Here is a 19,106-nt window from a genome sequence, read left to right on the forward strand (position 1 = left end):
ACCAAACTGAAAAGCTAATAATTGTACAGAAAATGGAGTTTGTTTTGCTTTCAGTCATTCCTGCAGACATTTAGAGTGCTGAGGGGAGTGAGCAATACCAGGGCTCTGTACCCAGACCCAAAGGGCACCATGGCAGTGCCTTCAGCTCGGCTTTGGTGTTGCCAGCTCTCTGCCCTGTCCCTCACTGGGATTATTTTACAAGATGATTCTTTTGCAAGGACCAGGAACTAATCATGTTTTACTATTGCAGTGATCTTTGTGTGAAAGTGCCATGGCCAGAACCACTGGCCTGAAAGAGTTGGTTTTCCAAAGTTAAGCCTGATGGGGAGCTTACAGGCAGGAAAGACCAGTTTTACAGGACTGTGCCCAGTTATGTTTATTGCTTGAATCCCTTTTAGTGGCTTTGACATACAGTCATCCGGATTTCACTCCAAGCACATTTCATCCAGATTTCACTCTAGGCACATTTCAAGTTGTAAAATACACGGGACAACACATTGCAAACATTGTGTCTGTGTCTCTTCTGTCTTTGCTGACATGGGGTTCTCGCCACAGCCTCAGCAGAGGAGGAATTTCTGGCTTTCCACTGTCTCAGGTTCTTCTGCACAGACAGGATCCTGCAGGATCCCTGCTGGCTGACCCATGCAGTATACTGACAAAGCTTTAAAAAACTGTTTTCCAATTATTTTTATTCATTACTGGCACATCTCCTCTGCCTCCTCAGAGTACAGATGGGGGAGTGGGAGAGCCAACACATGGAATTTCAGCTGGACCTTTGCCTGAGAGCAGCTATTAGATTTATCACTTAAATATTCAATATAGAGATTGTTCTGTGGGCTTCTCAAGGCAAACTGATGTCAGATGATGGTGGGTGGTCATGAATAACAGTGTGAACCCATTTCTTACATCAGCCAGAAAGCTAAATCACAGGAATGAAAGCACATGCACATGCTGGTCCTTTACAGAGACAGGACAAAGTTGCCAAGTTGGGGTGCACAGCCCAGCATCAGTATTGGCAAAAAAATTATCACTACACCTTCAAGTGACAGGCATACAGCATGAGATTTCTGCACATCCCTCTAAATGAGAAGGAAGATTAGAAAAATATTAAAAAAGGAACAATGATGTTACTAATGGTTGGACTCGATGATCTTAAAGGTCTTTTCTAACCTAAATGATTCTATGTTAAAGTGAATTCTTGACAGTCAGAAATACTTTAAATATGACTCTCAATACAGCACCCAAGAAGATGCTATAAAAAGTGTTGGAATTGTTTTCTCTCCTCCCTGTATTTTACAAAATTTTAATTGCTTAAAAGCACCTCCCATAATTTTCTGACAGCTGTCAAGGGTGAAAAGAGGGGTCTTCCATCATTTGGAAAATATGAGAAAATTATCTTCTCTCTTTTAAGCATTATAAAGATCTACCCTCATGTGATACTTTGGATACTGTTTACAAGGTAAATTCATTACATCTTTTCTTAAACTTACCCCTCTTTAAATAATACTTGACTTATGAACAATTATTTGTCTGTATCAACACAGCACAGGCTTGTTATATTAGCAATTTGCTATTTTTAGCCACTTGGTGTAAATCATGAGCAACAATGTTCTGAAATGTCTTACTTCTGACTTGCATTGATACTACAAGCTCAGGACTCAAACAAGGGAAATGGTTGGCTCAGCTTTATTGCTTTGCCAGCCAAACACTGGGATTTTCACCGATATTTCCCCTGGCAACGTTTAGGATGATTGAACAGGGATATGATTTGAATGCACTCAAGGCAGATTAAAGACCCATCTTCTCAGGATCTAAATCATGGGGAACGGGGAAGAATAGGGCAACACCTAAAAAAATGCCCTAAAAAAAGGGCAATACCTTCAGAAGGGATTCATGGAGATGGGGTGCTGAAGCCAGGAATGGTCGGCGTCCCTCTAACAGAGGTAAGCATTAGGAAACATGGAATTCTGCATTGTGCAGGCTGACACCATAATGAGTTATCAGTTTCAGCTTATGTGGCTTTAACCCTGTTCTGCTCATGAGCTGTGAGGCATTACAGCTTGATCTTCCTATTTTCTACATTTATGTTCTTAAAAGTCCAAAGGAGAGAATTCTTCACCAATCGATAGAGATAAAAAGCCTGTTTTTCTTGGAAATTGTCCTACATTTATTCACGTATTATACATGCCTGCCCTGCCCTGTGCAATGGCTCCCAGGATATTGAGAAGACAAGAAGACACATAAAACCAGAGCTGCATGAAAATAACTTTTCTAGGTTGTTAATACGAACAACTATTATCAGGCAGACAAATGTTTACCCTTTCTATGGGAGCATTACTCATTGAATAGCACCTTAAATTGTCCAACTAATTTTATTCACTCATAATAAATAAATTCTATTCTCTTTTACTATTAAACTTAATTACAGTAAAGGTAAGTCATAACATTGCACTTTGCAATTTAGATTTAAGGATAGTGAATATAAAAACTGCATGTGTACTTCATCAGGAATTACGTATCGATCCATATTAAATTACCTACCATTCTTCTATGCAATGCCTTGCACTAGGCAGATGTCTGTAAGCACTGGCAGAAAGAAGGGAGGAAGAAAACATTTAGCTAAAACAAAATGACTCTTAGGGTATAACATCATCACTTCTTGGCACTGCTGTGATTTGACCATCCCCCTGTAAATGACATTTGCTGTTTTTATTGGAAATGACACAGCTTAAATGAACATGTCCTCAAAATATAAGTTTGATGTTTCATTCAGAAGCCATTGTGTCCGTGCATTTGCATGCTGAGTCACTGATGGAGCTCTGGCTCAGCCAAGGGGCTCAGCCAAGGGGAAACCATCAATTCCATTTCCCTCGGTACTTGGTATTTCCTAGGGATGAGCTAACTTTTCCTGAGCTACCATGATCTGAAGGTGGTTTCCCAAACTTGCAAACTGCCCTGCACTTCCTCACCAAATCACCATGTGGCTGAAGTGGTGATGTCAATCAACACACCTACTTGCTGAAATCAGTTCAGCTTTGGTTGTAAACCTGGTGGAGGCATTCAAACAGAATGAAATGTCTGGTTTAAAAACAGTTTAATATTATCTATACTTTAATGAATAAAAAAATCACTGTTATTCTAACAGAGGGTGCTTCTGTTACCAGTATGAAAACACTTTGCTTGTATTTTCAAATTCATGAACAAATGTTGCTCAAGTCTGTAATGCACTTAGAGGGTGAAAAGTCCTTTGGACAGTAGGAATCACCCGTACACCCTACCCATGAGACCAGGTGGGTCTGTTACCACCTGGGACACAGGGACAGTCTCACTGAAGCCAAAGGTGGTCCTCGGGCATTCCTAGCTCTTGGGCTGACACTCAGTCCATTTTATTCTGCCTCTGTACTTTCAGATTCTGTTGATGTGTTTCTTTGGCAAATCAATCATTCTAGGGGTAATTAACATTTAAAAGCCAGGTTTCTTTTAATTCCATTAGTATATTTGTGACAAGAAATGTGTTGGCAGAATCCAAAGGTTAAGAGTTACAATGAAGAACAAGTTTTAGGATAAATGAAAGTTAAGGCCTAAAATAGCCTGACAATACCCCATTAATCTGCACACTATTGACACAATAGTGGTCTGTTGTGTCAGTGAGGATTTAAGAAGCTTTGCAGCACATGTTACTGATAGTTTATCATATCAATAGGAGCCTGCATATATTTGTGTTTAAAAACCTGTGGCTGTGTAATTCCCTGACTGCACACATATTGTAAATGCACATACTTTAAATCCTTCCATAAAGTGGTTTCTAGCCATGCAGCAAATTTTGAAATGATAATAAACTACCATATTTAAGTGTAGACACAAGATATTAGTCTTGGCTGTACCAAAATCCTCTAAAATGCTGTACTTCCAGCTGAAACCCTTTGCCCTACGGGAATGCGATCTGATTCTCAACATTGTGTCACCTGCCTAATTGAAGCAGAAGGAGATTTAAACCATATTAATCTTTCATCCTGATATATGGAAACCTTGAGTCAGCTTGTGGCTCGGAGGTATGGCAGGGAAGAAAGGTCCCTTCCCACAGGCTGCCCTTCTCAGAGCAGAGGAGAGCACGCAGCCACAGCCCAAGCAGTGCCAAGGGCTGGGCATCTGACACCCCCACAGCAGGGACAGCAGAACAACATTGAGGAGTAACTTCTACATGGCAGTCACAAAAGGGGTGTATTGAATGAAAATATGAGTGGCTCTTCCAGTGCTGCAGTCTTCCTGGCTGGCGCTACCATCAGGAGTTTCAAAAGCCAAGGAGCAAATCCCACATTTTTAATGCCCTGGTGTGGGTAGCCTGCACCTAGGCACCCATCCGTACCCACCACAAATCCCCACCACAGTGGGTCTGCTCCGGGTGTCTCACTTCCAGTGCAAAGGCCACAGAGCTATTCTGTGAAACAAATCCTTCTTTGGGAAGCACTTTCAGCTTTGTTCTCCTGAGGTTGTGATTCGATTCCTAACCAAGCAAGTAGTCTCTGTCGCAGCATTTTCATGTGCCGTGCAAATTTTGATGCTTTTCAGATTAGGGCTGTTCATGAAAAAGAGAAAATAATGTCTTTACACCTTTAACCAGGCAGCAGCTCCTGGGGTGCCACATAGCTGTGCTGTGTTCGCTGTGAGGAAGCCCATAATGATCTTGCCTTTAGCCTGTCACCACTAGGAAACATCAGAGAGAGACAGCCAAGGGGGACTGAGTTGCCAAAAACGTCCTATTCCCATGGCTGGGAGATTTTGTTGGCACCATCTCTAAAGAGAATTTACTATGGGCCAAATCCTGGCGCCCTTACTTAGATGAATCAGTTCTCAAGAGGCAACGCTCCCGCTGTGAGTGGTGCGTGCGTAAAAACCTGCCAGATCAGCCCAAAATACTGCTTGGGAGTATCAAGCACTTCTCTTCCAGAGGGGTAGGAGCGCTGTGGGAAGCAACCAGCCCAAGGCTTTGCTGTGGAGACAGTGCTCAGCTAAGGGGCAGGAATCTGGGAACTGCGCATGAAGGAAGGATATATTCCCCAGCAAAAATCTCTGAATTACTTTTACTTGGAGTTTTTCTTATTTCCCATAAAACAAACACAGATGAAACAGTTTGGCAAGTAATCCTTTAATTTTTTTCCCTGTACAGGGGCATCCAAAATACTCCATGGTACTTTAAGCCTTAATTAATTTATCTTTCATGTGAAGAAAAATGAATTAGTGACAGCTATTTCCTGGACTTCATTTCTGGGATTAAACCCTTTGTTTCTGGAATATCTGAAGGGATTTTGGACAGGCATTTAAAAAGATGTCATTTCAAGGACATCCCCCCCAGCACCACACGCGAAGTACTCGTCTGCAAAATCGAGTCTCGTTAGCCCGCAAAATTGCATTGCTCGCAATGACTTTTTCTTCCCAAATAGAAATGAAAATTTCTGTCTTAAGAAGCGAAGGTGGCGTCGACGATGAACAAAACAAATTCTCGATTGCTTCGCCCCAGCTGTTTACCTCCGCGGCCTCGGGGCGGGAGGGGCGGGGGCAGGTTTGCCGAGGTGGGCTGGGAGGGGTACAACTACGGGCGAAGTTTGCCGGAGCTCCGCGCAGCCGGCCGGGGCCGGGGCCGGGGCCGGAGCCGGGGCCGGGGCCGGGGCCGGTGTCGGTGTCGGGGCGGCGCCCGGCGCTGCCCGCGGCGGGGGAGGCGGAGGCGGGGGGGCAGCGCCGGGGCGGTGCCGGTCCGCCCCCGCCCCGCCATGGCGCGACTCGCCGAGCTCCGCCGGCGGCCGCGGGCCGCGCTCCCGCTGCGGTGAGACCGAAAAGTTGTCCGCGGTAGCGGCGGGGCGCGGGCCGGGGGCCGCCGCGGTGCTGGCGGAGGGACGGGCGAGAATAAATCCATTCGCGGGAGGTGGAGGCAGGGGTGGGCTCTGCCGGGCGCGCCTCCCCCGCGCCGCCCCGGCTCCCAGCGCAGCGCCGGGATGGGGCGCCCGGCGGGGGACGGCGGGCGGAGCGGGCCCCGCCGGCGGGCGGCGGCCGCGGGCAGCGGCGCGGCGGCTGCAGGTACCGGGGAGAGCGGCGGGAGCGCGGCGGCGCTGCCGAGCGGAGCGGGCGGGAGCCGCCGCCGGCCGCAGACGGGGCAGCCGGAGCGGAGCTGTCGGGTTTGTCCCCGGCGAAGTCGCCCCGGGGCGCTTGGGGTGAGTTGGGGCTGGCGCCGCGTCGGGGGCCGAGCCGGCCCGGGGCTCGGCGCTGCCGGCGGGGCGGGGAGCCTGGCGAGGCGTGATTTACGGGCTCCCCGGCAGCAGCCGGGCGCTGGGAGGCAGAGGGAGCCGCGTTTCCAGCTCCCCATCAATAATGGATGGAAACAAATACTGGAGTCAGTTCTGAATTATCCCCGTGCCGCGGCAGGGGCAGCTCCCCGCCCGCCCTCCTGCCGAAAACAATGCTCAGGTGCGGAGCGGGGAAACTTTTTCTTTTTTTTTTTCTGGGGGGGTGGGGGCGTTTCATCACTGCAGAAACCGATACAGCTGCTTTCAAGGAGTAATTAGAAAGGGTTTAAAGCCTTCTTTATTATTTATAAGGATGGATGGAAATGAAAGGTCACACAGATATATCTGGGTGGCTATTACGCCTGTGTTTTAAAGGGTTGTGGGGTGGTTGTGGAAGGTTTTTTTTATGGTTGTTGTGTTTTAGCTTGTGAGTTGAAAAATGCGATTAACTGCTTTAGGTTTATGTTTTGAAAAAATTGTAGTTCCGGTGGAAATCCCACTTGTTAGCATGAATATGGCTAGTCTTAAATTAGTGGGTTTCTGCCAATCTCTCAGTTATTTCTTACTTCTGGTCAAGATTATGTCTGTAGCACAGGCATTAGCCTGTGAGTAATTTGAGCCAAATTCAGCCCTCAGTGTGTAAAGTCATTTGTATTTGTGTGTGGCTTAGAATACATTTACTTTTGAGCATAGCAGCAGCAATGATGGTTCATAATGCTCACATATGTGGCACTTGCTGTACAGATGGTATTGTAGCTTATCCATGTACACACACACACACGCTTCACACATAATGTGCAGGAATTACAGCAAACTTCCTCCAGAATACTGTTCAGTGCTCTGTAAATATGTGGCATTTTTTCCCCCCTGGTTATTTCCTTTGGAGAAAAAAAAAAAGCATGCATCTTTATTGGGATACCTTTGTGCTTGAAGTTGTTGGTCTTACTAATGTTCCCTAAATATTATTTGAAGAAACAGCTTCCTGCTGTCTTAGAGGCGTTTACTGGTGGTCTGTTGCTCTCACATACAAATACTTTCACAGAGAATTTTCTGAGGTTCTCTCCTTTTTCCAAGTCCAACAGGAAGCTCATTGTAAAGCTTTGCAATTACTTTTGTGGCAAAAGAGAATAGACGTTTTTTTCCTGCTTTATTCACGGTATAAAATTCGGTGTACCTCTAAAGTCTATTTCAGTTCCTTTCAGTAAATTAAGCTGTATGGAATCATGTTTAATGTTGTAAGTGACAGGCATATTTTGTTATGTTGGCAGATATTGTATAAACATTTACTCTGGCTTAGATAAAAACAAATTGCCAGCTTAGTGCTCTGATTTCTTCTCTATATAATTATAAACTTCAGCAGTTTTTGTGTTAACTAATATAAAGCTCAGGGTTTTTTTAAATCAGGAAGGAAAAGTTTGTAGTAAGAATTTATTAGGATTCTGAATTATGTAGCTCAGATTTGTTTTCAGAAAGGCAGCCAAAAAAGTATAACCCAGAGGCTGTACATTGGTTTATTTAACCAGCTTCTCACTTTCATCTGCACCTTTAGTTACAGTGAACCTTCCTCCCCCATATCCTGCAGTCTGTCACTACCTGTTCTCCTTTATGGTGAGATGCAACAGAGATAACATCATTTTCTAAATGTGCTTTGTGTGATGCAGGAGTGTGTGCCAGGAATACAGTGATGGCCCTGTCAGAGCTCCACAAACCAGCTGTGTGGCTGCGGGTTTTCCCCCCAGCCTCTCGCGCCCTTTGAGCTGGACCATCTGAACGTTTCTGGGAATGGCTGAGCTGAGCTGACTGTTAGAGCAGATATTTTAGCCCTTGGAGCCGCCATAACTTTGCTGTCTATTTATGAAGAGCACATTTGGATAGAATGCTTAATTATAGATGCAATTCACTCGAGGTTGATCTTTGATCCAGTCAGTCCCGTCATGAGAGGAGTGTGAAGGAAAAGTCCACCATGGAAGTTCAGTTCAAAGTGTATGTTAGGCATTTGTAATAATGTATCTTCTGGTCTTACTACAGCTGATCACAGTCAGGTTTCAGTTCTGGTTTTTATGGGTATTAAATTCTTTCAAAACATTAGTGCACTTAACAGAGGACTCAGTATCCCCTGAAGTCAGGTGTAGCCAGTTAGACAGACAGAACCTGCATGGAAATGTTGAAATGCCATGTTTGTTTGTCCTTCTGAAAAACAAAAAGCAATTTGAAATCTGAAATCAAGTGGAGATCAGGGGTGAATATGGTCACTTTTCATCAGGTGTAGAAAAGTGATATGACTGAGACTGTTTCAGTTCTGGTTTTTTTTGGTAAAACAAAGGAAACCTTTACAATAGCTTCCGTGCCTGTATGAGCTTATGTGGAGGTTACTTACGTTGCAGTCTCTGATATTTTTCAAGGCTTAGACTGTGTGTTTGCTAACTGAACAGAGGAGATGATGGTTGATTACATACTCATATGTTAAATATACCTCTAACTCCAGATTGATAAAATCAGATACCTTTCCACTTGATAAAGTAACAATTTGCTCCACAAGTAATTAAGAAAAGATGGAATAAGGCATATTACTGGCATTGGGTAGTACAAGTTATTTTCAGTCTTAGCAACTCTGTATGTAATTAAAACAGTTCAAATGTTGCTTTCGTCAAAACTGCTGCTCGAACAGATGATCCCTTCTTATGCATCCGATAAGCTACTGCAGTTACTGTTAAAATCCATCTAAGCCATTTTATTAAGCTGTTATTTGTTCTGTGAATAGCTGCCAGCCCTGAGTTCAAAAGAAAGTGGGTTCTGATTTGTTCCCGTGTCACATGGAAGAGGTGTGCAGCGAGAACAGTGTTACTGCTCTTTCGATGCTGTTTGTGGAGCTCTGTGTGTTGTCTGCCATAGCCTGCTTTCCCTCGTCGTGGCTTGACAGTAATTACAGTACAGCTAATATCAGAATTTGGTTCCGTTTATTCAGACAGGACAACTGTTAAATTGTCCCACTTCCAAAGTCAAATGTTTGTGTTAACCACAGAGATCAAATCTGTAGTGCATATATACAGCATATGAGTAGTATTGATTTCCCTAACTTCTCTTTTCCATTCGGCTTTTGTTAACTAACCCAGATTAGCATTTTAACAACCCTGAAGTGAACTTCTGCCATTCTCCCTGCTTGGACAGTGTGTGTAGACCATCCATCATCCTGTCCTTGGCCACAACAGGCTACTGGCTCCATAACCATTTGGAGCTACACAGAAACCACCCGACTGTGAACAGCACAGCTGGCTACAGCAATTTTTTCTTCCACGCCACTGGCAGCATTGTCTGGCTATGGTAACTAAAGTTAACATCCAGAACGTGAAGTTTCTTTCATTCTGGCACCCCTGCCCAGCCCCACTGCAGCTCGGTGTGCACACCTGCAGAAGGAAGGGCTGCAAAATAGCTGGGAGGAGTGAGGCAACCGCTGGACTCTTGCTTTTCAAGGCTCCAGTTTGGAGACAGCAACCTGTTGTTTGGAGTGGGATGACATTAACTCTGTCCATAATCGAGAGGGAGCTTCTGGCTGCATCCTGTGTGTGCTCAGTGTGCAGATCGGGGTGAGCTTGGGAAGCGCCAGCTACAGAAACAGAACTTGCCACTTTAACTTAGCCACACAAACTGCCAAGGAGCACAGAAAGAAATGGAGAATTTCGGCTGTGTATTTCACACATTCTTGTAGAAGCCTTTTTAGTTCCACAACGGAAACCATGTGATTTCACAGGATCTGTGCCCAGACTCTAATACTTGCTACAGATGCTTTCCTTGGTTTGTTTTGCAGATCTATGAATGCAATAGGAAAGAAGTTACAGGATTTGTTGTTTTAATTCTGATGTGTACTTTGAATGGCAGGTAACCAGCAGGTGAATGTACTTGTGACTCTACGCTAATTTTACTTGCTGAGATTTTTGCATAATTTAAATAAATTGGCTAAGCATGGCTGTCTGTCATGTGTGAGACACTGCTTTCTTGCTAGAAGAGAACTTTTGCTTTCAAGAGCAAAGGAGGTCAAGAAGTATTAGTGGGAAGGGAGGGGTTTGGTGGGAGTGGAGGAGCAAAGAAGTGGTGGTAGAAGAGGAGGAGCAAGGATCTCAGGCAAGCAAGTGACATTTGTTCTGTCCAGAATGGTTACAAACCTTGTAAATGAAATCAGTCCCTGGACAGCTTTGATTTATATTCTCACACAGCAGATTGGCCTTGGTCTACCTGACCTTGGTAACATAACAGAGGTCGTATTTGCACACAGAGACTCTCCGTGCAAAAAGGTTTGTTGTTGCCGTTACTTTTTTTTTAAAACTGTTACATCTAAGAGCCAAATTGCAGCCCAGTTTCTAATTGGATAGGCACTGTGAAAACACAGAATGAAAGGGATGGCTCCTGTTCCCACAGTGGATGGTTTAAAGAAGAGATGGCAGATGGGTACAGTCGGGCAGTGGCCTCTAGAAGCAGGAGAGCCGTGTTGACCTGCATAATCAGCAGCTGTGCTGGTGCACAAGCCACCTAAACATAGCTGAGCTGCGTGTGTCAGGGACGGGGGCACGCACGCTTTGGCATCAGAGGCAAAGGGGAGCTTTGAAGAGGGCCTGGGATGAGAATGAGGAGTTAATTGGCAGGTGCCTGCTGGGGGGCTCTTCAAGTGTGTGAGGGACAGCAGGGAGGCAAGCACAGAGTTGCTCATCTAGAAAGGTAACGAGTGAGTGGTGGGGAGCAGCATCACAGACTGGCTGCCCACCAGCGCTGGGAGTGAAACCTCAGAAGAGAAGAGAGCTGATCAGCTGGTCACTCAGCTCAGCTATTACTGCAACAATAGGCTTTTCTTAATGTGAGCTACATAGTTCATCTTTATTTTATCAAATGGTCGTGGCAGCTGCGACTGCTTTCTCAAGCAGTGGTAAAGTACCAGCTCACACCTATGTTGGGTAGGGCCTTCCTCAGAGCTTTACTGTGGTGTGAAACAAAAGGTATTTCCCTCAAGTGCTGCTGCCTGGCTTCCCAGGCGTGTGTAGGGGTGCTGCTGGTGGGCAGGGACTGCAGCACCAGCACAAAGTGTTGCTGCTATTTCTGTGTCTGTCATGACAGATGCACTTTGGGGTTGAAAGAAAGTCTTCACACTTGTATGTCAAGCCCTTATTTATGCTGTGCCTCCATTTAGGTGCCCCCTTCCTATGTTGTGTGAGCCCCTACGTGTCCCATCGGGCTGTGTAACCGCTGTGTTTTGGGAGACCACAGAGAAGAAAACTGCATATTTAATTTTAAAAAAAGCTCCATGTATAGTTACAGCTGCAGTATTGAAATTTCAGATGGCACCTGAATGTAGCCCAGCGTGAGGGAGCGTGGCTATGCCTCTTGGTGTGATGGTAGCCAAAGCAAGAAAGGGCTGTGTAGGCAATGTGTGTTTCCTGAGCAGTGCAGTCTCAGGAGTGAAACACCAGAGCACTGCCTGGTGGGTCAGGGCCCTGTGGAAACAACTTGACCCAGCCAGCCTGGAAGGCAGGAGAGGGCCCTCTGGCTCTTCAATAGCTGCCCAAGAGCCAGCTTTGGCACCCCTTGCAAATATAGCTCGTTTGTGTATTGCCACCTGGGGACGAGTGCTGAAGAGAAGGGAACAGATAACAGAGGAAAAGCAGTAGTGGGAAAGCTGTCAACAGTGTGTGAACAATGTCCCCAGGTGCCTCATGAAAGGAGTAATAAGGGAGGGGGAAATAATCTTGCAGAGTTGAATGGTTTCCTTCAATTTGCAAACTTCTCTCTGTGACAGTTTCTTTAACCCAGCACGTGTTTATCAAAGATTAACACCGAAAAGCCAGTAATTTGTTTTTGCTCAGTAAATCATATTTTCTTCATAAAGTAAATGTCGTGTGGATATTTTTAGCATTATGTAGTTTTTTTTTCCCTTGATGATAACCTCAGACAAAAATAATCAAATCTCATGCTTTGGGGATTAATCTGATTTCCTGCAAGGGTATGGATAGAATTTTTTTTTTTTTTTTTTTGTGTTGCATAGCACTATACAGGTTTTACTGTGAGAGTGGATTATGGCTTTTCCTCCCCCTAAAGCATCAGGTTTTCATCCTCACCAAAAACATAACAAACACTGCTCATGGCTGAACAGTGGTCTTCAGCAGCAAGCTGTGCCAGCACAAACCTAAATATTTGGTGCAGATGGGTAAGAAAAATAGACCTGCAGATGAAAATAGTGTGGGGGGTAGGTATGATTATCTTGTCATGTTGTTACACTGGCTAATATTACTAGTGACAACCCAAGGATTTAAGGAAACATTGTAATTGTACTGGGGATCTGGGGAGGCCAACGTGGAAGAGGGAATGGGACAGGCTGTAATAGAAAGCTTTAAAGCCTTAAGTCTCATTCCCTGATTTGGCACAGATTTCCTTCTGACCTTGATTCAAGCACTTGCAGTCCATGTGTTACTGATTTGAATTTTTTTTTATTTTATTTTACTCTGAAAGGTCTGATCTGTGACTTCTCTGTGGCTCACAAGTCAAAATGCCAAAGTATTGTGATGCAAATATTTCCCTGTCTTGCAGAGTGAATGTTATCATGAGGCAGTGGAGCCCAAGTAAAACAGAGAGGAGGGAGAGCTGGTGCCCAGCATGGCTGCATCCAGTTGCAAACACTGCCATGGATATGGCACTGCCTACTTTGCTCTGTGGAAAGTGGGCAGTCCTATGGTGCAGAGTTCCCCAAATCAACACAAGGATGTGCCCAAGCTTGGGACCCAGAGCAGGGAGAGCCATGGCTACACATTTCACCAGTCCTGTCTCCAGCTCCAGACTGGCAACAAATAGGTGTAGTTTACCTGAGTGCATTTATATCAGTTTAATAACGTCAGCAGACTGCAGGGCCAGGAATCAGCCAGATCAAATGCTGCTCTAATACATCTGATTTCTAAATAAATAAAAACAAAATTTTCACCATTACTCTGTGCTTCTGGTAAGCCAGGTCGCTCCAAGAGACCCTCAGCACAGGCACCTCTCAAAGTGTGTCTCTGTCCCTCTGACCATCCCCCGGGTCTCACAGCATGAGCACCGGTGTTCCCCCCTCCCCTGTGAATATGTATATACATACTTTTACAAATACACACTTGGAGACTACAAAGGCAGCAAATGTGATAATGTGATCCAACTGTTCAGTGCTAGGCTAGAAAGAAGTATTTTTCTGCCATTATGTGAAAATTTAGCGTGACTGGAACAGAGTCTGCATTTGATTAGGCAATTTAAGAAATGGAAGAGACTTCATACTGTAGGGCAGTGCTGCAAAACAATTGCTCGGAACATGTTCTAAAATTGGTTTGCTTTCACCAGATTTCCATGTGTTTCTGCACGACATCTCAAATGAAAGTATGAGCAGTCACGTGACAAGTGACAACATTTTGGTATTATGGTAAATAAAAGCAGCAGTTTAAACAATTACTCCAAATCCTGAGGAGACTTTGAGATAAAGGAAAAAAAAAAAAAAAACACAAACTAAAACCAAGAAAACAAAACTCTCTATTTACTGTAAGCCTGGGAAAGACATTTCATAACACATCCTTTTACTGGCATAGTTAATCTTTAATCCTAACAAGATAATAGTAATTGTTAACTTCGAGCTCAAGGTTCCTCCAGGTTTTCATGCCTGTGTTTTGTACATGTAATTGATGGTGCCCAGGAAAGGGGCAGAGCACATGCTTTGCATATACAAGTAGGTAACTGGGTGGCCAGCTACCAGATTTGTCTGTGCAGAAAAAGCAAGGCTAGTTAAAAACACGTTGTTCCCCAGGCTCTGTAGGCTGTGTTCCTGCAGGCAAGGCTGGCTGACCGTTCCAGCCCTGAGAACGGCACACAGAGAATCCCAGCACAGTGTTTATGATCTTTCACGTGCTTCTTGCCTGTTGAGTCCTCTCCTGTCTGTCCCTTTGCATTTTCCGCAGCCATTTACCTTCTCTCTGAAGTGAGAGCAGTGGCATGCAGCAGCCTTTTCCCCAGCAGCAGCAACTCAAGCCAGCAATGCTCCAGCAAAGCACAGTGATGAGATGCTGGAGGGATGTTTGTAGCAGGGGAGAGTGGTGGGTGGAAAGAAGTGATGCTTTCTGGAGTGAGCTTGACAGCAGCATTGTCTGAGGCACAGCCTGTTGAACAGCAGATGTGCCCTTTCCACAGTGCAAATCCCTTTTCTCTCCCTCTGCCCTGCTTGTTGGTGCATACTCCTTCCCCCAAACCTCTCTTCCATTTCAAAACATCCCATTGACTTCATCCAGTAGGCAAACCCTGACCTCCTGGGCTCCAGCCAGGACTCAAACGGGCAGCACTTATCTCAGGATCGGGGCTGCAGCCCTGCTCAGAGGGAAGGCTGCTTAGACTGCTCTCTGCAGGGCTGGCAGACAGCAGGCCCGGGGTGCTGCCAGCAACTCCCTTGGCTGTGGCGTCGGCTGGACTTGTGCAAGTTGTGCCTGAGACCTTCATTACTCCTCACCTGCAAGTACTGGTTTCTACCTGTCTCAGAGTTACCTTATCAGATGATGCCTAATCATGCTGAAATGAGTGGCAGTTTTGCTATGTAAATCATGTTCTGCAGGCTTCCAGGAAGAACACTGACTTCCTTCACTTACAGCACTGACCCACACTTGTAGCCAACCCTCCTAGAGGGAGGAAGAGTGATACTTTGGTCTAGGTTTTAGGCTTTTGTTCCAGGCCAAGGAGGCCAGTTTGGGTGTTACTGAACCTGCATCCAAGCCTGTGTGTACTTCAGGAGCTAATTAGGTCTTTGCCATTATGGTTTAAGGGTTCTTCCTAGTTTTCAGGATAAAGTATTTTGGTCTAAAACACATTTATCAAAAGCATCAGACACCTCTGACACAATTGGGAGCTGGAGGTGCTCAGAACTTTACCCTGATGAGCCGCAGCTGCTCTCCCCAGCTTTGCTTTTCTGGGGCTGGGGTCAGGGCAGGGGTAGGAGTTCCTGCTACCAGAGCTGCTCATGGCCAGGAATTAATGGAGGATCAGTGCCCAGAGTATGGAACAAAGGTCACTGTACTGACATTCTCTGCACCAGTCCGTGGACACCTCCACAAATAAATTCAGTATATCCTAGGGCAGTCCCAGTTGGGCATGAGCAGTTTGAATTAATGAAATGCAGCTCTGCTAAAATGGTGGATCCAGAGCACTGCTTAAGTTAAAGCACCTTGCATTCCATCACTGATAGCCCAGCCCTGGCAAGCTTGCAAGGAAAGCATGTCCTGCAGGAGGTTTGCAGAAACAGAACAGATTTGACCATAGATGTGAGCTGAATCAGGTGCAGGACTTTCATGTCACCCTTGTAAGAGAAGGTAGTTAACATTCAGTCTCAAAAATTAACTTAAAATAACTATAATTGAGGCAATCACTTACAGTTTGCTTAGCATTTTATTTCCTTTCCTGCTGAAACTATCTGGTGTTCAAGTAAATTTCTGATCACAGGAGAATTTAGCCCTCAAAGTGCTTCTAATCAACCACTAAACACTTGCATCATTAAAAGTCACCCCAGCCATTTTGCAAGTTCTGTCAACTCGTTCTAGAGCAAGAGGGGTGCGCTTGCTGCAACGTTCAAAGCCTGCAAACAACTGAAGTGTAGCTGGCAGTGCCATAAGCCAATTAAGATGAAAGCTGTGATACTCACTGGTAGGGTTTCATCACTTTAATATTAAACTATCTTTTTTTACTTAGGCATAGATCAAGAGGTGTTAATGCAGAATCCTTAAAAGAAGTCAAGTATTATCTTAAAATAACAGACCTGTTATTTGCACTTTCATGCTCAATTAATATCTCAGCTCTAAATATCCTATTTTTTTTTTCCTCAGCGCTGCAGACTTTAAAGTTGTTATAAAAAGTAAGGATGGCTGCATACTGCAAGTCTACATTTGGGTGTATGTTTATAGGAGAGAAAGTTTTTATTACCTATCCATTCATACAAAATCATGTCTTATGTTTCTGAAAGGGACTACAAGAATTAAGTACCTTTCTTTTATTATAGCCACAAATATTTTCCTGTGTTATTTGATAATTAGCTGAAACAATCTATCACCAAATTCCACAACATGGATTTATCACATCATAAAGAATCTCTAAGATTTGAATGTACTGTAAACCTTTCTGTCAGGCATTGCCTTCAGGAACTTCATTGAAGTCAGACTTCATTAGAAGAAACATGTACTGGAATGACATTTAAAAGAATTATAAATAAAATCACACTTGCATTGATGCTGGCTGTTGTATCCCTGTTTTGGGAGAACTTACCACGCTATAATGCAATTGCATCATTGGAAAACCTATGTATAGATATGACCTAAAATGGGAATCTAATCCCCTGCCTTTCATATCATAAATACTGATACAGATTTTTAAGGCAAATGTTGCATTCTATGTGGAATACTTTCTGGCTTGTAAGCAAATGACTCATCATACACATTTCACACAGTAAGACATTGAAAAAAAAGACCAAGACAAAAAAATAGAGATAGGAAAAAGAATTGTTGGCTCCTCCTTTAGAGTTTGAAACCCCTGGGCCATGCTGGTCTTATATTTTGACTCAGATGGTACAAAAAGGCTCCATTTTCATATTTTGATTACTAAAACACCCTTTTGCCTGGTTCCCCCAGAGTGTGGCTCTGCTCTGGAGTTATTTTATTCTAATCACAGCAGGGATTAGGTGCTATTCTGGGTGAATGTTCTGGTGCATCTGTGGTTGCCAATGTGTACATTTCTACAAGTCTAGGGCGCCCCTGAAGGCAGCCTGTACCACCTTCATATGTTTTCTTTTGAATGTTTTATCTTCTGAAAGGATTGACCTGGTTGACAAAGCTAAACTGAGCAACACTCTCCCTTTCTGTACTCAGCACTCACTGGTGAGCTGTATTCTCTCTGCAGCTGGCTCAAGAAGTTGAACTTCTCCCACCTGGCAGCAGTTACCATCAGCAAGTAAACTCAGGTGCAAATCCTTAACCCCCTTAAGCAGAGTCACTGCCAGCAGGCTTTTTACTTCATGAAGCCCAGAACTTGAACCCTTTTTAGGTAGTGTTTTTTAACTGCTGTTAAAACTGCTGTAGACCACAAGTGATTTGTACATCAAAAAATAATCCCTGAGGCTTCAGTAAACAAGATTTTTAACCTTTCTACGCTGGTCCTTTGCATCCAAAAGAAGGGGGAGAGGTGCTGAACACAAGTAAGCTCCCATTCAGCCTTTATTTGGGTGCAGGTGGAATCTGTGACTTGCTCTAGCCTGGCCAGTAGATCTTTGTTGCTTGAGTGTTCTTCTGGCTGAAGAGCTTCAAGGCACTGCTTTGGCCAAGGGCTCAGTGCCTGAAGCCACAGGGGTGCCCTGTGCCCCTCAGCAGGACTTGTCTCAGGGCTCACTGGAGGTTGCTGGGTTTTGCACAAGATCAGCTTTGCTCTGCATCAGGGACTGAAGTCTCAGCTGTAGGCCCTGAGAAACTTGTTGAACATCTGTGAACAAGCAGCAGTAAAATATTTTTTGTTCTGGCTTAACTTTTATTATTAGAGTGTTTCATGCTCAAAATTTCAGAAGGTACCATCTGAGAGACACTGGTCAGTGCCTTTGCACTAATTAGTGCCCTCAGGGAGCCATTTGCATGCAGGAAGAAACAGAGGACAGCAGGGATTTCCTGATTTGCCCAAGTCCAGTCAGCTGGGATTGTGGGAAACCGCATCAACATAAATTGACTAGGCTCAGCATATTATTAATCAATTCTGCCTGGCCCCCCATAACATTATGTCCAACTTGTACTTCCAAGCACAGAGGGGATCCTTGGTCTCACCTAACAGCCCAAGTCTGGTGGAGGAGGAAGGTGATGCAGTCATTTACTCAGCTTTTACTATTGCAACCCTTTCCTCCATTCCTTGCCAAACTCTCCACAAGTGAGCTAACTTTTAGGGTGTATCTTTTGTTCTGACCTGTCATGAACTTGAGCCTGGATTTACTGTACTGCACTCCTGCCTGTGCTTAGCATTTTGAGAAGCATTTATCGTATTAAGAAGATTTTTAAGATTTTTTTTTTTTTCAGTAAGTAGAAAATATTGCATCAGTCTGGTTTGAAGCCATTTTATATGTTGCTTCTCCCCAGCTGGCTGAATGCCCTTTCCCTTCCCCCTTCTCTTTTACGTGGCAGTGCACGGAAAGATGATTGATGGAGCGTCACCAGCACGTTGTCAAAGGCTGGAATAGATTAATGGGCAAGAAACACCAGCCTGTTCCCCTTCATGTGTGATTGTTTGAAGGCAGGCTCATATTTTAACAGGAATTATATCCTGCTTCTCTGGATTCCCCCAATCAGGAATTGAAGGATGGGATTTCTATCTGAGATTGAAGGGTGGCAGCCACAAAGAGCCAGTTTATTACTTGGGACAACTGCCTGCTTCCCATCTGACCAACAGCATCTCCCTGAGGCCTGTTTCAGGCAGGTTGCTCGCCTCCTTAACAAGGTGGATTTTTGCCACCAGTTAACATTTACACCTCTAGTTCTTTCTCCTTGCAGACACAACTCATTATGGCATAGGCCACGTGGAGCTCTGATCTGTAACCCGATTTTCACCTGAGGGACACTGGTCAGTGTGCCTGTGCTGCAGGGAAGGAGCACATCTGACCCCAAGCAGCTCAGAATCTTTTAAAAGGCCTTTTTGGTGATTGGCTTGGGCCACAAAGTCAGCCTTGATCTGTGCCTCTATTCCCCAGCTGCAAAACAAGGATAGCAATATGGTAATTTCCAAACATTACGCTTGCCATGGATTGTTTTCTAGCTGAAATGCTAGGAA

At 44.7% G+C, this 19,106-nt stretch overlaps 1 protein-coding gene across 7 annotated transcripts in view; it reads left to right on the forward strand.

The window, feature by feature from the left end:
• Positions 1 to 6,124: 6,124 nt before the first annotated feature.
• The window catches only part of SEMA6D (semaphorin 6D), a 31,080-nt gene continuing 18,098 nt past the window's right edge, over positions 6,125 to 19,106 (forward strand). For all 7 annotated transcript variants that reach the window (XM_053988168.1, XM_053988172.1, XM_053988174.1 and 4 more), the window contains exon 1: positions 6,125 to 6,206. The gene's annotated coding sequence lies outside the window, so the exon portion shown is untranslated. The remainder of the gene's footprint in view (positions 6,207 to 19,106) is intronic.

This window comes from Vidua macroura, chromosome 12, assembly GCF_024509145.1.
Source record: "Vidua macroura isolate BioBank_ID:100142 chromosome 12, ASM2450914v1, whole genome shotgun sequence".
Lineage (NCBI taxonomy): Eukaryota > Metazoa > Chordata > Aves > Passeriformes > Viduidae > Vidua > Vidua macroura.